The following is a 22,028-nucleotide window of genomic DNA, read 5'->3' as shown; positions in this document are numbered from 1 at the left end:
ATGGAAGGTTTGACAGTGTAAGCAAAGGGGGGGAAAAACCACAGTATGTTGCTGTGATCAGTGCTCAGACTTGACGGAAGGGGGTGGAAGAAGTGAGAAGACTACAGATTGCACAGTACTCTAAATTTCCATATTTGCTTTATTTCTTGACCACTGTGCAATTAACTCATGGTCCTGAGTGCTGTAGGTCTCATGTGGAATGAAAAAGGTGTCTTCTCACTTGGGTGCTCATGCCTTTTCTTGTTGTGGGTCCTTTATATCTAGACCCATCTGTAATGAGGCAAGAACAGTTTCCTTTGCTTGTTGGAAAAGGCCGTTTCCTGCACAAAAGCCCATCCCTCTGGAGCACAGGAGAGAGGACACTGCTTATGACAGTGGCCTCCAGACTCTTACTATAGAGCCTGAGCAAAAAACAACCGCATTAAAATAACAGCTCATCTGCTGTCCCCAAAAGTCTGCTCCCTCCCTCAGACCAAACAGCCTGCCAATCAGAGTAATACATTTCTGCATGTGCTTATTTTTAGGGTACAGCTAAACTAGTGATATCAGTCTAACAGACTGTGCACCCATTGCACTGGTTCTTAATTACAGTTAAGTTCACTGGGGAGGAAAGGAGCACGAAAGAAAAATCCAAGCGAATTCCCTCAAATAGCACTGTCAAACCTTACCTTTTTATCTGGGACCTAACCGTAGAGCCTTTCATTAAAGCACCAGTGTCTGGATTTCATAATTAAATGAGAATTTCATTTTAAAGTAAAATTTCTAGCATACCACACTGAAAAGGAAAGCATGGAAAAACCCCACAGTGTGTATGCCTATTATGCTCAAAAACATAAATATATGTAACTTTTGTGGTTTCCGTAAATGTATATGTGTATAAATATCAGAGATTTTAAGTCCATACCTTGATTTTAGAAGACCTAGCTTACAATGTTTTGATGCAAACACCTGCTCCAGATTAATATCGCCATGAAACCCTCAATAAATTACTTTCTGTTCTCAGGGCACATTGCTACCTGAAGTACAGCTTAACCTCTTTTGAGAAAATAGTCCAAAGTGCGGCAATGGAAATCTGTTCATAGCTAAATTAAATAGCGAGCGTTTCCAGAGCACCCAGAGAGACAACTGAACAGTTACTTGTAGGAAGTGAAGGCTCAAGATGGTGCTTGAATAAATGGCTTTGCTGTTCTTCTAAAAATGCTAACTATGCACATGCTTATTATTTACATCCAAACTGGTTGGCACACCTAACATTTCAGGAGACACATTTTGCAGCTGTAATACAACTGGAGGAACACCCTATATTTCACTGTTACGAGGTATCATAATAGCTGAACAATATAGCTCTTTCTATACATCACATTCGAAGCTGGGAAATACTTTTTTTGTTGTTTGCTGCAAATGCTTTTTTTTAATCTATAAAAATAACAATAATAATGATGCTTTACACAGTTCTAGAACCTCATGACCCTTTCAAGACACTCAACACCTCTGTCTTATAGCTGAAGCAGCACTGGCATCTCCACAATTCAGCGAGTAGAAGATGAAACACATTTGTGTGAGTTAAGACTACAACTTAGAGCTTCTGGCTGCTGTGGCACCCAACACTGTTAAATGTAATTATTTTATCATCATTACAGAAGTACCAGATATCACAAATTAAGAAGCCTGGGGACATGAGACAAATATGGTACAATTGTGAAAAACATTCTTAATAATAAAGAACGTTATAAATGTGGCAAGTATTAGGATATTATGGAAAGTTTTTTCCACTTTAACCTGGGTAAGGGGCAGATACATTGCCAGAATAACACTTTTAATATTAATTAGACCCCTATAATCCTGGGAGACATGTTAGGTTAAAGCAGACACCCCCCCTTAGCAGACTATACATCACCACAAGGCAGGAACCTACAGGCTGGGGAACTTCAGAGCTTCACTCTCCGCATCCCATTTTCTGTTCTGTATTATTTCTGATGCAAGTCAAAAAACCCAATACAAAACAAAAAACACCAGAGAAACAAAGCACCATCTCCTTCAGAGCAAGCAGAGGAGAGTATCAAAGCAGCTAAAATTCCTTACCAGCAAAAGAGAGGGTACAAACCAAACAGGAGCCAGTTGCCAAATGGCTACTTAAGGCCTCCAGCTGCTTTGCACTGCCACGTTTAAAGGGCCAGCACGGAAAGGCATGTGGGGGAACGCAGCATGTGCTCCCCCAGGACAGCTTTGTGTAGGGAAGACAGCCTCAAAGGAGGCACTACTTCTGTCTGTGGTGTCCAAGCAATGCATCACACAGTTGCAGCACACGCTAGGTCTTACAGCTTGCTCTCGGCACATGAGCTTCCCTGAGCGTTGTTCACCCGTTATATTAATTCTCTGAATCCACAGTTGTTTTATTTGATGGGCTGCAGCAGCAGAATCTGTAAGAATCTCATCCATGATGAGATTGCTTTTTCTAAGCATTAAATGACACTGTAAGGAAATGTACTAGAGATGGATACTGTTAAATCACATGCACCTCCTTTAGGTACTAAAGCAGAGTCCCAGGCCTTCTAAACCAACGGGAGGAAATCACCTGTAGCTAGTATTAGCAGAAGGTCCCTCTCTGACACATGATGTCACAGCCTCTCAGTTACACGTGCATCGATTGCGTTTCTATTGCAGTCATTAGATCTGTCTGAGGCTAAGGTCACCAAGTTGCTTTAAAACAGTTAGCACTGAAACCTGCCAGGAAGACAAAAGTGAAAAACTACCGCTTGTTCATCAACTTGGCCCAGGCTCAGATAGCATCTGGCAAGCCAAAAGTGTAATGCTCATCCCGTAAGAGTGTTCTAGTCTGTGGGTTATGCTGCCTCAACTGATACCGTATGCTCCCTAAAAGGCAAATGGCTACATCAAAGCCATTCTCATTTTGTCATCGTGTGCATCACATCTGAAAAGACTGGTGCTTACAGCAACAACAACGGGACGCGGAGTTTGTGCACTAAGCTGTAAATAGAGTACCTGGTTGCGGCAGTGTTTTATTCCCTTCCAGAAAAACTACTTCAGTGCATGAAGTGCTTTTGTTGTTTCATGTTCCTAGGCAAGAAAACTGATGAGCAACCTGAAACCAGACAGGCAGTTGGAACGGTTAGCAGAGAATAGGAAGTGAGAAAGCAAGTAAGCAAGATAAATGCCTATGCCTTTGGTAGGGGCAGTCAGAGGGAAATCCAACAGTAGCTTCTCCTGCCACCACACAGGCACCGTCTCCCTGACACATTCCACAGCAAGCATGTGCAAATGGGGATTTTCTAGTTAGTGACAAGTTTTGTGACAACTGTTGCCAATGCTTTATCATTGGAGGATGTGGAGTTACAGCACCTTGACTAACACGGTAGCTTTCTGTCACCAGCCTCCATTCAACCTCAGAAGTCTCAGGTCAGCCAGCTCTAACACAGAAGCTGATGTAGGTCTTGCAGAACTTTGTAAAGACCACATAGCACTCATGCACTCCGTTTAGTTGCAAAGCATGGTGAGGTGAAATAGCTGACCCCACACCAGGCAGTTGTCATTTGATGGATTCAGCATAGCTGGTACATTTCAGACTCAGAGAGAGTTGTCTGCAGCATACCTGGGGCTACATTTCACTGTTCACCTCCTTTCCCTTCCAGCTATGCCATGGTTACACTGTCGTCTGTGCAAGGCTTCTCGGTGAGTGTGTGGAAAGGTCAGTTGCCCATTTCACTGGCTCACCTTCAGTTGAAGTGCCTTTGGCAAATATGAACATCTGACAGTCCTCCTCTGTCTTCATTAGATGGTTCAGGCCCTTACATGTCCTTCCTTTGCCTCAGCAGATGAACCCTTCATGGTCTCTAATGTGTTTCTCCTTAACACACCTCCTGAGATGGGCAGCTCTAATCCAAGTTCTCTTTAGAACTTGGAAGTTAGGGCACAGAGACTAAAGGCAAGTTTTTAAGGGTCCTTAAGAAACCTACGGATGCAGAGTTGACCGATACACTTCTCAAACACATGAAATGCATAACTGCAATTCAAATTGCTGAACTGAAAAGCCCTGAGGAGTCTATTCCCTTTTGATTTATTTCAATGGCAATTAGACACTGTTTGTTTCTGAAAATCGTCATCTTTAAGTATCTAAAAGCCTCACTCTCAGCACCTTGTCTACAACATAGCAGGAAATGGAGTCAGAGTTTTCCAGGCCTGAGGCTATTACTCCAGCCACAGGTCCCCTTCTTAAACCTTCCTTCTTTGTTTTTTTAATGAAAGTCACCAGCCAGCCTGCAAAGGAAGTATGTGGTACCACCAGGTTCAAAAGTTACTAGACAAATGCAAGAACAGATCCACAAGTGGATACTGAAAACTGGGCAGGGATGTATCCTCTAGTAGCCCTGATCCGTTCAGAACATTTCTGAACGCTGCGGGGAAACAGCAGAAAGTGCCAAGGCTCATAGGCTCCCCCTGAAGAGCATGTCCTTTTGTTGTGTGGGAGACAGAACACTTGACCAGATGGACCACTGGTCTGCTCCAGGAAGGCATTTCTCATGCTCTGATGTTCTTACGTCTTGAGCCGACTTGCTAAGTGGCAGTATAAATGCACCGATAGCCTGTACTGAACACCAGCTTCTATCACTCTGCAGTCAGTGCTTCTGCTGCACCTCTCCTAGCTGGACAGAAACATGTGGACCTTGAATGGTGCAGCTGCCATTTTGCTACGGAGACTGCCTTTTGTCCTGATCCCCATACATTTTTAAATTGGAGTCTGAGCTGGTTATCTTCTTTTGAGCTATTTCATTGCCACAGTTCCAAACCCGTGAATATGGCTCTGCTTTTTCTTCTTCAAGCTCTTTTGCATTCCTTTTTTTCCTTCACAGCACTGTTATAGTGGCAGTGGCTGGCATGATTATTGCTACTTACTCCCAATCCCCCAATGGCAGTGTAATACCTCTTTAATTGGGTATTTCTCCCTCCCGACACTAATCTCCTAACAAATGCCGATGCCGTGTTAGATGCTGTGTGGGGATCTCTCATCACTATCTCTTTAAGCAGGCAGTTGTGTGTGGAACGGATGCATAGTCACTCAGCATGGATGGATTTGTCTGAGTCCCTGTCAGCTTCCTGTTTTTGTCACTGAAATCTTGCATTGCGGATATGGATTTCTATTGCTTTAACTTTTTGAGGCAGATTTATCTCAGTCCCTGTCAGATCAATGGGTTTTGTCACAGAAATCTCTGTGACTTTGTTCCCTGTGGAGATCTGGCTAGTCAAGTTTGTGGAGGCTGATTTGGAAAACTGAACCCGAGGCCTTGTTTGGCTATGTCGTGTGGGGGAACAGCAAGAACCGGAAAGAGCAGAGGCCTACCAACCATGAAGACTTAACTAGAAAATACAGCAGCAAAAGAAAGTTCATGAGAGACAGACAACACATACTCCAAGAGAGCACACTCCTAAAATATGTGTGCACGTGTATTTTTGTAGGCTTGGGGCTCTCCATCTGCTAGCATCTTAAACAGCCACTCCCTCTGTTCATGGACTGCAGCCATATAACAGTGACTGCAATCTTACAAGGTTGTAGGTCTAGGGCAGCTCAACCTTTGCAAGACAGTCCTCTAAGTATGGTTGCTCAAAAAACCCCTACAGCTGTGGAGGTGGTATGTCCGTAGGAGGCACTCTTCCTTTAATGCCTCAACTGTATATGAGGAAGCAGTGTGCTACCAGAGATGATCTTTGTCAAGGGATACAAGCCCAATTTTCTTTTTGCCTGTATCCATCAGACTACATGGTTGTCTGACACTTGCAGTGGTGTCAACAACAGAGTCCTCCAGATAAAGCTCAGCTTTAGTGAATTGCTATGTGTCCGTCTTGCCTCCTTGGCTGATTCAAAAATTTCCAGCAACAGCTTCAGCTAAATGGAAGTCTCACAATGAAAAGTACATTTTTCAAAGAATCTTTTGGTTGGACTGAGGAATAACTATTTCCTTTATTTACTACCACTTGAAGATTTTTTGACAACAGTTATCACAGTTGAATTTGTCTATGGTGAAGGGCTGAATGAACTTCTAGAACAAAGTGTTAGTAGTAATAATAATAACAATAACATCATAGGAAAGTAGGTAATATACATTAAAGGAAGAGCCCGGTGTTGACCGAGAAAGACTCGGACTTGACTGGAACAGCCAACTCAACTTGAAAGCTGTGAAACCCCCTCAATTTTGTATTTGAAGCAGAACATTTCAAAAAGAAAAAGTACCCCATGAAAGAGGAGATTTCGGGAAGGTAGCCATTAGCATCTCAGCATTAACAAGAAACAGTGCAAATTGTTGGCCATGGGTCACCTCGTTGTCCTCTTTGCAATATTCCAGTCATGGGCTTTCTTTACAGCAGATGCTCATTTCTGTGCCTGCCTTGTAATAATTCCCTTCTTTCTTTTTAATGAAACTCTCCTTTTGTTGTATGGTTTTCTATTTCAATTTTACCTCTGGAAATTATTCATTCCTATTTTTAACCTTCTAATCCTTCTTCATCCATCCTTCTCTCCCTCCCTCATTCAAACGTTCATGCTTCTGTTTTGGTTTTTCCTCGATGTGATTATCTATTCTCTTTTAACTAGTACCCCTCCTTAGTTTTTTCCCTTTCCCATCCTTTCATCTCTCTCTCCCCCTTTTGCTGCTTGCCTTCTCAGTCTCTCAGCTTGCTGCTTAGGAAGCAGTAGTCCTTAAGATATTGAAATGACATGTTTAGCTTCTGCTTGTGATTCTGTGCTAGATACCTCCGTATGTCTGTGCAGTTTCAGAGTATAAGCCTTGGTAAATACAGAAGACTAAGCTGGAAGCAAAGCTGAGTGAAAGGTTGCTTACTTGTGCCTGTGATTTTTAGCTGTTTAATAATGGCCTCCTGATTAATACAGACTGCAGTTCCAGAAAGGCCACTCTGATAGATACTCAATATATACCTAAATAGAGATACACAATTCCCTTAACATTTAAAGCCAGCACTAGTGGTACAACTATTATCTTGTAAGTTGTTCATGCCACTGCCTGTGTGTGTATCGTCTGGTAAAACACAACTTTAATTCTGCCTGGGTCTCTGAGGAGTAACAAGGTGTTAAATGATCATTATTACATGCAGCTGTCACCATGCCTGCAGTTTTATCAGACCAGAAGAATTATGTTGTAGCTTTCATGTTTTCACTTCAGAACAATGCAAAAAAGTCTGTCTTTAATAACACTGCTGAAACTGTCCCTTCATAAGTCATCTTGTCTGCTACAGTAACTGCTTTTCACAGAGGTCCTCATATTTTATCTGGTTATAGTTAGTTAACAAAGAAGAATTACAAGGCTTGGGTAGACAACGAGCAATGAGATACCTGTAACCATCTTATTGCTCCATCTCTTGGTACATCTTAATGTCCACCAAGGGCACTTCAATAAGAAGCTTTGAAATACTTGCTATTGCTGCTTTCAGACTCACTTCCAGAAGCACACAAGATTACTTCAGTCAGATTACCCCTCTGTGGTCGCCTTCTGCAGGTTATGTGTCCGCAGGATGACTTCCCAAGCAGGCAGGCAGAAAGGACCAAAGGACAATAGCAGGTCAGTCATTAGTAAGACATTCTCAGAGCAATGGATGCCTGTTCTATCCTAAGCTAATTGTCTCTCCTACCTTTACCACAAGTATAAACCAGGCTGATTAGTTCGATCCGCCATCCTGGCTCAATAAACCAAGCTGAGAGTCGCTGTTACACACTCTGCTAGTATTATAACTATCCTTTAGCAAAGATTCAGGTCTAGGAATGAGGAGTTACAGAGGTGCATTCACAAAGATGAATACTAACCTGGATTGCTGCAGTATTAGCTGTGAGTGCCTGTGAGAGCATATCTCAGGTACTGTTACATGTCAGAACCTGGAAGGAGATGTTTGAAAACTGATTTGGAAAAGTGGCTTTAGCACACAGTGTGGGAGCTCACATTTGGAAAAAAAATAACTACACTGAGTTGCACTGGCACAGCCGTGGGTGGAAAACTTGCACAATGCCTTGACTGCAGCCATGGCTGTTTTTCTTCACATTCGTGGGCTCTAATTCTACATAAAATAAGAAAAGGGGGAGTGAGAGACAACACTGCATCACCTTGACAGTCCTTTCTAAGTATATAAAAGATGAGCTGTAAGTTCCTCTGTGTCTTGCTACCATATAAACAGGCAACAGCAAATTGCCATCTCTAGAGCCATGCAGGACAATGACAAATTGGTGAACGCCAGCCTAATTCTGCCAATAGCGGTGTCCAGCTGTGTTTTCCAATACTTGGCTAATTAGTAGAAATACAGATTTCCAAGACAGCAAAAGACGGTTAGGGAGCTCTGTAAAAGCCTCAAGGCTGGCTATGAGACAAGTCTCAGAGGACTGTGATATAAAGTCTTTGCATGTATGCCACTGATTTTAAGCTGACAGAGATTGGTGTTGGACTAAAGGTCTGATGTTTATTACCTGAAACCAGCTGATGATCTCAGTCCATCTTCTACTGGATAGCTGCCTACACCACCACTAAAGAAACAGGTTATCAGCTCATATTTCCAAATTTGTGGGCATTCAGGCTAGCACTTTAAACTGATGCTGAGGGCTAAGGTGTCTTGCCCCCGACAGTAGAGATCCCTTTGGTTCAGGACTGAGGCAAAATGGCAATGTGTCGCGAGAAGGAGCTTATGGTAGTTTGCTTATGCTGTGCCCATCAAAAAAAAAAAAAAAAAAAAAGAGAGGACTCACATTTCTATGTCTGTCAGTCTGGCATGCTCCCCAGGCACTAAAATTCTGTAAAAATTACAACTCTGGAACATTTTCTTTAAATAGTCAGAGACACGGGTTAGCAAAGGTCACTGGGGGAGCAGAAACATTAGGTTACAGCCTAAATAACAACTTAGCAACAATGAGAAGTCAGGTGGATTTACTGGTTGTACTACCACAAAATCAGCGTTGCATGAGTTGTAACTTGGGACAGCACTGTATAGGTGTGACTGCAACTTAAGCGGTTGTGTAGGGCCACATCTTCTCCTTGAAATGGGTGACAGAAATGAAAGAGGTCACCAAATGGTTGTACTCAATTTAAAGCCAAATAAAATTAAGTTAATACTTGAAAAGAACTGCAAGATAGGAACTTTCCAGTGACATCAAGGAGGTTCAATCCTTCCCAGTTTGGAGCAAAACAACCAATTGTAATGAGCTTCTTGTGAAATACTTGCATGAATACCCAAAAAAGGTCTGGTTACTTGTCCAGAATCTCTTAGATCTGGAAACTGGGTCAGAAATCAGGCTCTCTTGTCAGATCATCAATTTTCTGCTACAGTGAAAACGTAAGGATTGCTTTGGAGGTTATAAACCATATATATGACTACATTCAGCTTCTTTCTAGCCCAAACCTCCATTAGCCAATCCCACTGTACCTTACCTCATTCAGACTCCCCTCTAAGGCAAAGCCTACAGCTATGTAAATGTTGCATTGTTTAAAACTCAGTATTTTATGGTAAAAGTCAGGAGCAGAATCATGAGGGTTCCAGTAAGATGCTTTGGTAACAGCCTGCCATCAGTTCTAAGCAGCAGGGAAATGTACTGTGTGAAAGACAGCCTCCAACAAAACCTGGGCTAAGGTCAGGTGCCTCTGTATACACCAAATCTGTTGCTTTGAACTGCACTCTAAAGGAAACCAGCAGCTAATACTGTCTTCAGAGAGCTGTGGTTTCTGAAACTGTTGAGTGGTCTTTTAAAGCAGGCCCATACAGAGCCTCCATTACAACAGATAATCAGAGTGAGAGCTTCTTCAGAAAGAAAAGGGGTGAGTTCCTTGGAAAGTACTTGGAAAAGAGCATTTTGAGCTATCTGTGCACGAAAAGATCAAAAAGAAATAGTAGATTTTTATCCTTGTTAATAAGCAACTCAGTAATGCTACGTGTTCCAGCTACTTCTCAAAAAAACTAGCATTAGCTGTCTTGTCTCCAAGCTTCAGCCCACTTGCATGCCCAGAGCTCCTGCGGGGAGAACAGACACGGCTGCTCACAGAACAACGTGGTACAGCAGCAGAGCTGACACGGCTACATCACTTTAGGCCTATTTGAAAAATTTTCCCTGGAACTTTGGCCTTAAACACAAAATTAAGTGCAACACAACCCATGTTCCCAGACAATGTGACATTCCTGTAAAAAAAGAAGGGCTGTTCAGCACTGTGGCAAAATGTGAGAGATTGCATCATGGCAAATGCTCTGCCAAAACTAATGCTTTATGGAAAAACAGCTAAGGGCACTACAGCACGGCTCCATTCTGCAGCTAAGGAAATTGCCTCCTGTCCCCAGTGTAAAGTCCTCCAAATCAGCTAGACTAATCCTCAGAGAAAGTGTAAATTATCCAGAAGAATCATTACAGGGCATACAAAATTATGCAGCCCATCTAAGAAGGACTACTATTGCTTTTTAGATCGGAAGACTCTTCCACATTTAATTAATCAGACCACCTTCACGTACAAGTAGAACTGTATCTCCCAGTGATACTTCTGCTTTGATAACCACATGTCCTTCAGGAAAACAGAGCTTAGCAAATTATTGCTTCTAAATTTTACATATTGAGGATTTCGTGGGTCACCTGCAGACATGACTTTTGGGTGTGTTGAAATGGTGACACAGGCAGGCCAAAGGAAATATCCTCCCCCTGCTCTCTGCAGTGTTAAGCATAGATCTTCAGTTGTTTGGGAGCTGACAGCATGGGAACAGCTCTTGTCTTCGCTAAAACATCACTCCCCCACTGTAAAAGCAAGTTTATCACAGACAGATTCCCTTAAGGTTAAACATAATCAGGCAGGGCCAACTGCTGTTACAGACCCCTTTTAGTCTCCTCTAAAATTTGTGAGATCACCTGTAAGTTATCATAAAAAATCTGGGGAAGCAGCAATGCTGGAAGCAGTTCAAGCTGAAAGTCAGACTAAGTGCACACCACTGCAGTCACAGTCTCAGGTGGGAACTCTGATAAAATGACAGTGTAGAATGACAGCTTAAGAGGAACCTGTGGGCGGGTAGGCATTAAACCTGTCCCAGACACACAGACTCGTCACCTAAGTCACACAAGAAGAGGTTGGTGAAACAGCGCAAAATTATCTAATTGCATTAGGAAGAAGAACAAGTTATCTAATTCCTGTGTTGTGCTGCCAGAAATCCAAATCAGAGCTCACAACACTGGAATTTTGGATATCTTAAGACATACAGCAAAGTATGTCCTATGCAAAGTATTCTCCTCTTTATCCAAGATCAAAAGCCACTGGATTTTTTGTGGCCACCATAAATTCAATCCAAATGGAGAAGTTTGATGGTGCCTGTCTCCTAAAACCTTCCATACCATTAACACCAGGGCAACAACATTTGATGCTGAAACAGTCTCGCAGTCAGCCTCAGAGCTAGATGAAGCAAAATCAACACCATGCCTAAAGCAAAGTGAAGAGGAGCTTACCACAGGCCAGTTTTATATTGTCTATTTTGTATCTGAAAACACAGTCAAGAAATCACGAATGGTGTTTGAATTCTTCATGCCTTCCTATCCCTTACCAATGCTCAGTAGAATATTAAGAATACATATTACCACTGCTTACTGAAATAGCTAACGGTCCTTTAACAAGGCAGGTCTTGCCCTAAACTTGATTTCTTTCAGCACCTAAACAGTCCTAAGAAAACCACTAATTAATTCTTGAGTCCTTGCAAACAGCCACCCTCCTATTGTTAACCTTCTTTCTACGAGACAATGAATATGACACTGTGGGGGCTCTGCCTCCATGAGGGGACAGGCTTGGTGAGAGCATGGTAAAACACTTGAAATGGCTCTGGCCCTTCCTCTTACACGATGCCTAGGGCAGCTGTTCCTGTAACTGTTCTGAGCAGCCAGAGGGATGGTTTTTGCCTAAGCCACAACGGTGAAAGGCAGTCCTTGCCATCTGTGATAGCACGGAAAGGTTGTACCCTTTCTGCTGATTATAATCAAGGAGACACCTGCCTCGACGAGGCTCACTTGGCATGTGGTGCAGCAAGGGATTTACAGTTGGATTAATAGCTGTATGGCTGCTTTTAAATACCTCACAGGACAGATTTTCTGGAAAGGGCAGGTATTGCAATGGGACTGGCAGAGCTCCCTAGCTGACATACACCAGGCTCTGAATGCACTAGAGCGCTGGGAAGGACCAAGGAATATTGTACTTTCACAGTGATTTACTAAACCAGATTCCATGAAAATCTGTAATATTGGGACATGCTCCCATGGTGAATTTATGTTGTCCAATTTTTCTTGTGACCTCTCAGCAAACCTGTTTTGAAGGCTTTCCTGTGTCTGGCTACTCCTTGTCCAGCAGCTGAACTCTCTGGATCAACTGTACAGACATCTTTCTCAGTTCAGCAAAGGGCTCTTTGGTAGTCAGTAAATCCCCTGACGTTGCAGACCTTGGTCTAATGTGAATAACACGCTTTTTAGTAGCTCACTTGACATGTACCCCAGTGCACAACTGGTGTCCTGAGCACACAGAACTCCAGCCTCTGAGAGGACAGGTGAACTCTGGGCAATGAGAGGTGAGCTGCATACAGATGGACATAAGGATCACTGCTCTCCAGGGAGACAGCATTGAAAGGGCCTGCCAAAGGAAACCCTCCTAACTTCCTGCCAGGGAGTGACAAGGAATGACACCATGACAGACAGAGTGACAAACAAGGAGTGACGTGTGGAGTGACAAGTGTGGAGTGACAAGTGTGGAGTGCCTCACAACAGGGACCAATCTGTTGGTAAGGCTTAGAAAACCCATGACACCCACAAGGTTTTCAGGGAGGAAGGAAGGACAAACATCCTCCACCAAAGCCATCACCTGCACAGTGTCCAATATCCTTTTCACATATTCATGAACTGCAAAGCCACATCTCAGGCAGGCAGGCAGGCTAGTAACTCTGGGGTAACAGTGTACACACTGACATCATTTGCGCTCCCTAGAGTATATCTGTTCTACAGCTGGGGCTCCCATTCAGCGGTTTTCAGTGATAAACTAATTCCCTTAATCATGAGATTGTACCCCTTCTCCTCCAGAAAGATACAAAGAATAGCCCACTTACCAGCAGAAAGGACCCTGAACCTTTCTGACAGATTTCTGTGGAATCTGTCCTTGAAACTCCAGTGGAAGTGATTCATGTCTTTCACATCTACATGATGATAATTTGCAACTGGAGATTTCTCATTCTCTGTGTCTCTGTTTCATTTTGTAGGATGGCCATCACTGCTGTAGCTTAACGCCAACACTGAGTTCATGCCACCTCCTGCAGCCAATGTATGCCTGAGGAGACGGAATAAGTAGTTATTAAACCTACTCTACATTTGCTGTCATATTGTAACTAGGCACTGGAAATCAAATAAATATATCATATAAGACGAGCAGTTAAAATATTTACTGAAAAAACAGATTCAGGCAAAATGGCTTGATCTGCAGCATTAATGAGTAACAGATTGTTCCATCAATAGTATATGAGGAGCAGCATGCAAGAAGGCAAAACTCATACAAGTTGCCAGGGACTCATACTCTCATAAAAGGCCCAGTTCAGAAGAATACTTGAGAACATGATTAGGGTTAAGCATGTGTTTAAATCCCATTGATTTCAGTGACACTGAGGTACAAGCTTAAAGGCTTTTTCGAATTAAGGTGCTTTACTGAACTGAAGAATATTCTGCACTTAATGCTCAAAGTCAGAAGCAAGAAGAGCTGGGAGGACAGGGCTGGTCAGCTCTACGTTGATGGACATATGCAGCCATCCTGCTATCTCAGCTACTAGGAAGAGGGAGTCACAGCTCTGTGTTTCATCTGCAGCCTAAGAATCTTCCCTAAGATGCATCTCCTAAGTTAGCCTTTGTCTATGCCACACATGTATCTTTTTTTCTAACGTAATCCTCAGTATAAGGAGAAAAATGAAAAGGAATCCTCAGATTTTGCTGAGTACCAAGCATACATCCTGACTTCTTGCTTGCATGGGCACAGCTCACAGAAACATTCCTGCACAGCCATCTTGTGCTCCCTGCTGCGCAGCACAGGCACAGTTGCAGATGATCAGTAGCAGTTCCAGGATCCAAACAGGACCAGGGCCACACTTCATATGCAGAATTAAAAATCAGCTTCTTTCTCAAAGAGCTTGCTGACTTAATGAATGCTGAGAGAAAGGGAAAAGAGGAATAAAACAGAGAAAGCTCAAGGCCTTTAAGGACAGAAAGGGAGTCTGAGAAAAGGAGATAGTAAAAACCAGACAGATAGTATTTCTTCTGTTGAATACATGCACCTAAAACCCAGCAGAAACAATACGAGGATATGAATTTGTGTGTGCAGCCCTGTCCACCAGAAGGGTCCATACCCATATTAATTGAGTACGTCTGCAATGCCATTAGCTAGATGCTGCACAGAAAATAATGAAATTGCTTGACAAAAGCAATGAAGACAACTGGCCAGCTCTTGCTATGGCTAATTCAGATTGGCTCTGTGTTTCTTATGTATTATTATTCAGTTTTAACTTATTTATTTCTTATGTCTGATCAGGCGAAGCAGACATAATACTCTCTTCCATACACACACTATAATCTGTTTCTATTCCCTTAACAACAATTTGTGGTGTTCTCCTAGCAGCGAGGGTCAGCATGGACAGTGGTTAGGAAAGCAGCAAAAATCAGTGTGACTGGTGCAGGCGAATGGCCTGCTCTTTCCATGAATGCTTTGCTGCCTAAAGCTTAAGAAGTCACATGGGGTGTTTCAAGAGAGGAGAAAATGTCTATTAATTGGCAAAGCCTTCGGGGCCTAGGGCTTTCATCCAGCTGTTACACTGAGGTGAAGCGAAGCCCCCAGGGTGTTTGTAGAGGGATGGAGCTCACAATTTTCCCTCTGTGACAAACAAGTTAGGTAAATGCGCACAAGTACAGGGAAAGGAAGGACATCTCCGCAATGCTCAGTGCAAAAATCCTTAGTTATGCCTCCCTGGCAAGACCAATTGTCTTGATGCTTAATCTCTTCACATTCTTTAATCAACTCTGTGGTGTTAAATCCAAACTAGCTCAATTCACAGGCAGGATTTCTGCAAAGACATCCCTTAAATGGGTCTGCTACTATTCATACCATAGTCCCTCTTTAAATCCCTTTGGGAAAAGACGACAGAGTCTGCAGTCTAGAAGCAGAATACATGGATTTCATCTTAGCTGCAACTAGAAATGACTGCAATGACCTTGGATGAATCAATTACTTCCCAGTGCTGTCAGAGAGGGAAGAGGGAGCCTTACTTGCTTGCATGGGAGACCGTAAGGGTTGGAGCTAGGCATACCAACCAAGTCCTTTGAAATTCTGTAGTGAAAGGTTTCCGAACAAGACAAAGTCACAGTCCTCCCTCATCCACACCTTTGCGTGACCCACCCATCCCATGTGGGGCTGCAATGACATGGCCCATTGGAGCAGAAACTACTGGGCTGAAAGGAGGACTCACAGAATGCCCGTATCCTTAATTACAGAGGTGTGTGCCTATTGGCTTGCATTTCTCCACCCGAACATAGCGTGCTCAGTATAAGTGCTAGTTAGAAGCTTTCACACATGCCAGAAAGCTGCCTTGATTTGATGCCATGGAATAGACACGTTCATTCTCCCAGTGTTGGGGCCCGACCAAGGATGGCAGCAAACATTTCCGAGCACAGGTGTTACTGGCAGGTGTTTTGTTTCCGAGGAAGCTGCCTTCTGGCTGAGCTGCTGCCAGCCCGTCTACCCGCCTCCCCCATTGCCACACAGCCTCGCCTCCCCCAGGGACTTTCAGGCAGGCCTATTTGCAAACAGCAGGCACAGGCAATGAACACATCAGGTAATTAAATGGCAGATCAATTCGACTTAGCTTCCCTTGGGAAAGCAGCCCTTGGGAGACAGAAGAATGAGGCGGCAGGAGACAAAGGCAGAGAGAAAAATTGAGAGGTACAGGAGAGAAGGAGGAGAACAGAAGAGCAAAGATGGAAACGCAGCAGGCAGAAAGGAGTACGCACAATGCGGCGTGAAGCCACGGCTGCAGAGGAGGAGGCATTCAGGGGAAAACGGGCATGGCTCATACAGGCAGCATGAGAAAGACAACATTCCAGGAAGACACAGGAAAGAGAGAGCATGTCTAAGGGAAGGTAAGAGCAGGACAGAGAAAAAAGAGACTGGAAAGACTGGGATGATGAATACAGCAACTGTAGAGAATGGCCCCAACTGGCTACCTGGATCTCAAGCACAATGGGTCCCCTACAAATCTTTAACATACCTGCAAAAATGTAAGCTTTATAAATTTGGAACCATCAGCAAAAAATACATTTGTAATATCCTATTCACTTCATTTAAACTAAGATGGATAATCACTGGATATTGACAGAGGACTTTGTTCCCTGAAATATGTCATGAACCCAGGAGCTTTCTGCTACCAATATATAAAACAGCCAGTGGCACTGACAGGCTGGTATCACTTCGACCAGCTGAGTCAACCATTATAGAAAAAACCAACATGAACTCCTAATTAGTTTTCAGCTTCTATCTTTAATAATATGAGATACTGGTAGTACTAGCCTGCTTAGTAATGCTAGTCTTAGGCCTTCAAGAGTCATCAGTAAGGTACCAAAAATCTGAGAGTCTTTTATTTTAAAAGGTCACGTGATTCTTGTTTTCCTCTTCTTTTAAAAAAAAACCCTGGGATTTACATTTTCAATTTTTTGTCTACAACGGAGGTACTAGAAATGTAATTACATTTTTAAAAGAAAGATGAACATCACAATTGTAACCTGGCTTTGGGAGAGGGAGAACACTATAGTTGGAGAACCCAGAGAAAGTTTGAGAGTCAGCAACACAAAGGGACCTTTCACTGTATGACCTTCATCCTGTCAGACTCCCTTTCAACAGAAGTGGCCTCTAGCAGTACGTCTCTCTTTGCATTGCCCCCTCAGTTGGGAACAGTGCAAATATATCTCTCCCTGCTTCCAAATCCACTGCTGCCTGCTCTGCAGGACTGCCCCATCCTAGGGGTGCGCTTCTCACATTCCTTTTACAGCACAGCAGGAGCCAGCCACAGGAGGGACATCTAAATGTCAGGGCTGCTGTGCCAAAGGCCAAATGAAAATATCTCATAGTGACTCTAGGGAAGCCATGTCTTTGCAGTTTTTCAGCTAAGGCTCTGTAGTATCACGCTATGCTTTTATAAATTCCTTTCTCGCGTGGCTTCCATCCAAGCATATCAAGGCTATTTACATACACCCACCATATTTACAAGAGTGCTTTGAAGAAGCAAAAGACAAAACCATTACCAAACCGTGCAATGAGTCAGTGGCAGAAATGCTAATAAACCCAGACTCCTTGCTGCCTTTTTCTTCTTATTAGGTAGACAACACTGCCATTCTTTGGCTCCCTTCAGCTGTCCCGTGACAGATTTTGAAGAATAAATCTATGAAGAGTTAATGTTGCAGTTTTTGCTTAGGCAGAGGAGCCAAGAACATTAAATCCGACATTAGGGATGACTAGGCAACAGGTAACCAGTTGGGGAATCCTAGGCCTGCCTGCTTCACACCTGAAGGCTAGCACATTGGAAATGCTTTTTTCCTACCATCTTTGATTTCTCTCTTGCAGGGAAAGAATGAAGTTGCTGAGTCTGAGAATGTCCAGTACCAGCTTGTTCTACAAGGTGGAATCTGACCATGCTGTTCATTTAGTTTTCTTCATCTTTTTCCTAAGCCTTGTTCCCTCTCTTACAGCCCACCTCCACAACTTGCACCATCCCTTCAGTGGTGACAAATTCTTTCAGTTCAATACATTCCTGACAAATGCTGTTCCTCAGGCCATGAGGTCCACACGCTGCACTTTGAAGCAGAGTAGCAATGACTGGTGCTGTCAGGGCCCACAGGTAGCTGCCACAGAGGGACTGAGGATGCAATTACCAGCCAGCAGCCACTTCACCCACTCTAACCTCAAACCAGTGATCTCCACTGCCAAAGCACTGAATGGAACTAGATAGCCTGCAGTACAGCTAGGAGGGAGGTAATCACACAACTAGGAGGGTGGAGAGGGAAGAAAGCAGAAAAATATTAATTAAGCTAAGAAGAACCAGGAGGGTGGTAGAAGATGGCCAGCTGGCTTGCTCTCTGTCCTGCAAACACACACACACAGGCAGGTGTGGACATGTACACACACTCCTCCTGTCTGCTAAATCTGAGCATCTGGACTTCTACCGGCTAGTGTGGCTAACTCTACATCCCTCCTCAATACAGGTTTGTTGGCTACCAGATCCTGCAAACAAATTGAGTCTTTATGTGGATGACACAGACCTGAGTAACTATCTGAAATCTGCTTCTTCCCAAGGTTTGACTCTGTAAACAACTCAACCTTTCAGCCTCTGCTTGTTTGTCCTTCTAAATTTTCCACCGTGCTTACTTATACTGTAGATGGGAAAGAGCACATTGGCAGAAGAAGCTGCAACCCCAGTTCCCTCTTTCTCCACAAACAGAAACCATGCATGGATTAGATGCTGCATGCTCCATAGGGACCAGATTGCATAGCGATTTTGCTGCCATATGGCTCTGCATCACAGCCCCGTCCCTAGCACAGTCCTGAAGGGAGCAGCACCATGGCTTCAGTAACTGCGGTTGCAGAGGGAAGCTTCTCCTAGATCTGGAGTGGAGAGGCTGCACAAGCGCCCCAAGGAGCCTTAGCTTGCCGAATACTCCCATCTCTTCTGCCCTGCTGCGGCACTGGCATGTTTTGTATTCCTAGTGCACAGCAGGAGGCAAGCTGTAGCACAGCACTGGAGAATCAAGCAGTAAGTTCCTGCAGCAAGGCAGAAATACAGGAGCTGGAGGTAACTAGAAAGGGGAGATTAAGTCCTCCTAACTCTCAGTGAATCCTCACTTGTGCTGTTCTGTGTCATGAGACAACAGGGCTACCTGGTACCTGCCGAGGGGATAGCTAACAGAGGAATCCTAGCTATGCTTTAGTGGCCTAGTGAAAAAAGAGTTCTCTTTTTTCAAATCATGCATTTTACTATGTCTACATTGTCATCAAGGGTGGCTGCAGCACCTGGAAAGATACCAGAAAGGGTTTTAAACTATCTTGCTACTCTTTTGTGCAATGTATGATCCAGCTGCTGGATGCTTGCTCCCAGGAATCTGACACATTAAATAAAAAGAGCAGAAAAATATGATAAGTACTAAATACGAGGAATGTATCTCCATGTAATAAAAGCTGGCTAAGCTTTGTAGACTTTAGTTGTATTAGCTCACTTCAGTGATGCACTTGCTACAAATTAAAGGTTGGTCAAGACTGTACAACTTGCATCAAGACCTACAGGGCTTTCAAAATGCAATTCACTGAGATACGAGATCTCTAAACTGGAGGTGTATGGTAAGAACTTCACATCTGCCTCGGTTGCTGGCTGCAAGAAAGGCATTGTGCCCATTGTCTGTATTCTGGAAATTCAAAATCAAGAATCCCAGTGTCAAGACATTTAAAAAAAAAATCAATAATTAGTTGGCTTTCAGTCTGTACATGTTTGTGCTTCCAAGTCTTTCTCCACAGGTAGACGGGTTAGAAACTGACATTTTAAAAAATGAAAGCAGAGACTCACATAATTGCATGACCTGAGAGCTTAGGCTTTAACATCAGATTTTACAAGGCTTACAATGAAAATGTGGTGGCTGGTAGCATAGGGGATTCACATTCCTTTCTTTGTGGAACAAAAAGAGAGAAGAACACGCACATCCAAACACATTCTGTCACCTGCGTTCTTCTTGATCTTTTTGAAATTATTGAGCCTGCCAACTGCAATGGAGGCCAGTTCAACATGTGATCCCCCAGTGGTAACATTCACAAAATAGGTTTGCAGTGTATGACACCACCCCTATAATAAATGCTGTGGTTTATGAACTATTCCTAGGGCAGCTGAAAAGGAGCACTAAAAATTGATATAAAGGACACTGACCATGCTGCCTGGCTTTATGTCCTGGCTTTTTATTTCCCTCTCCTTTTTTCCCTCAATATTTGTTTCTTTCTATAATCTTCACCTTCCAGAAGTTCTTCTGTATTTTCACACTACCTTCAGTCTCTTTTCTCTACAGTGATTCTGCTTTATTTTTGTTTCTCTATCCCCTCTTCTGACTCCTTCCCTTTAGCTGTCTTTTAGCGTTTTGTAATGTATAATTTTTCTTCTATGTCAGGTTGGCACCAACTGAGATGTGATCGAATCTTTTATCCTGAGGGATGCAATGTCTCTGCAAAAAGACTTTGTGCCCTGCCAAAGCAGAAAGATTCTCTCTGCACCGTAATTTCCAGATGTGCCACTCTCCTGAGCCCAATTTAGTTTCTGTGTTATCACCTGTGATATGGTCGTTGCCCTTGGTCATGATACCTACATGTCCCTGTCCTAGTTACTGTGACTTGCTGATCTGCAGGTGCTGGGGAGAAGTTGTTACCTACTGCTGCATGTGGCCCGTCATGCTGGATTAGGGTTCTCCTGGTCTGCCACCTAGTCCAGGTCTATCATTTACAGGTCTGTCACTCTCTCAGCCAGAGCTGAGAAGTGCATAGGACCCAGGAACAGTCCAAATTGCCATATACTCATTCCTACCTGCAAAGTGTTTTCCTGGCCCTTTCTCAGTTTTCAAGCACAATAATTCTTTTTATTATTATTTTTCTTCCTGAAAATTCTTAATTTCCCAATGGAAATTTCCCTCCATTCTCACCTTTCTGACCAATCCTGGAGTAGCAAGCGCTTGTACAAGTCTACCTGGGCCTGGCATGTTATCTTACTGAATCTTGACTAGTGAGAGTTTGCAAGGGAGACCTGGACAGAAAAGACAACCCCATGCTGTGAAATAAGGCAACTGGCAATTATACAGACATTCAGCTGGGAGGGATGATGCAATGAGGGCCTGGGTTAGTGAAGTGACTCTCTTCTAGAGATCATGGTGATCTGGAGTCACAAACTCCAAATTAATAACCACATTGGGCCTCCTGGAGCCTTCCTGATGCGTAAGTGGATCCAGCACTCTTTTTCCTCACTGTCAGTCCCTGCTGCGTGGTACTGGTAATACTACGGGACTCCTACAAGGTATGGAGCATTCTCACCTCCCAGTTGCATCCTCGGCCACTCCCCACATCTCGGGGCCAGGCCTTGCCTGCCTGCGGCATTCTGTGCTGCTGACAGCTCTGCTTCAGCAGGGGCGGGTGCTCTGGAACAGGCTTTATAGCTGATGCATTGTATTTGCATAGGCCATTGTCATTCTCAGTGCGGCTCCTTGCAGCTGGCATCCTGAACTGGAGAAATATCTTCTTTAAGGAGAAGCATGAACGACGCAGAGAAAGATAAAAATAACAATAATTTTACTAGATGAAATTTCATGCTAAGCACTTAAAAAGCAATAAAAAGTCAATTTTCTTTCTTTCAATTATTTTGCTTATTCTGTTTTTGGAAAAAAAAAAGGGGGAAAAACAGAAAAAAAAGGAGAAAATTTTCCTAGTTATAAAGACGTCTGTTTTCCTCATCAGCACCCAATGTCTTCATCATTTCTCACCTCTCCTCATTGCCCCCCAAACCCTACTCAGGTCCCACTCCTGTGAACATGAAGATAGCCATTATCAGGCAGGGCTGGGGTCTCCTAGCATGTACAAAGGAAAGGAAAAGAGTACTGATAACTCATGAGCGCTCACTGCACACAAGCACCTTTTCAGAGAAAGCAAAAAAGATAAAGGCAGAAATTACTGCTCTTGCACAATATATGCCAAGTTCATAAGAGCAGCGTTTAACACTTAATCAAAATGGTTTGACAATGTAAAAATTAGGTTTTCGAATGTCATTAGTGCCTTATAATAGGTTCAATTTATATCATTCCCATCCCTGTTTTTTCATCTCTGCTAATTGTTTTTATTCAGTTCTTTCATTTTTTACACTGTTGTCTTGTTGGTTTTAATTTTTAATTACCATAGGACTTTTTCTTTTACCTTGCTAATTGGCCT

Source organism: Phaethon aethereus, assembly GCF_964289735.1.
Source record: "Phaethon aethereus genome assembly, chromosome: 11".
NCBI classification, from domain to species: Eukaryota; Metazoa; Chordata; class Aves; order Phaethontiformes; family Phaethontidae; genus Phaethon; species Phaethon aethereus.
This window is presented reverse-complemented; position numbering follows the sequence as displayed.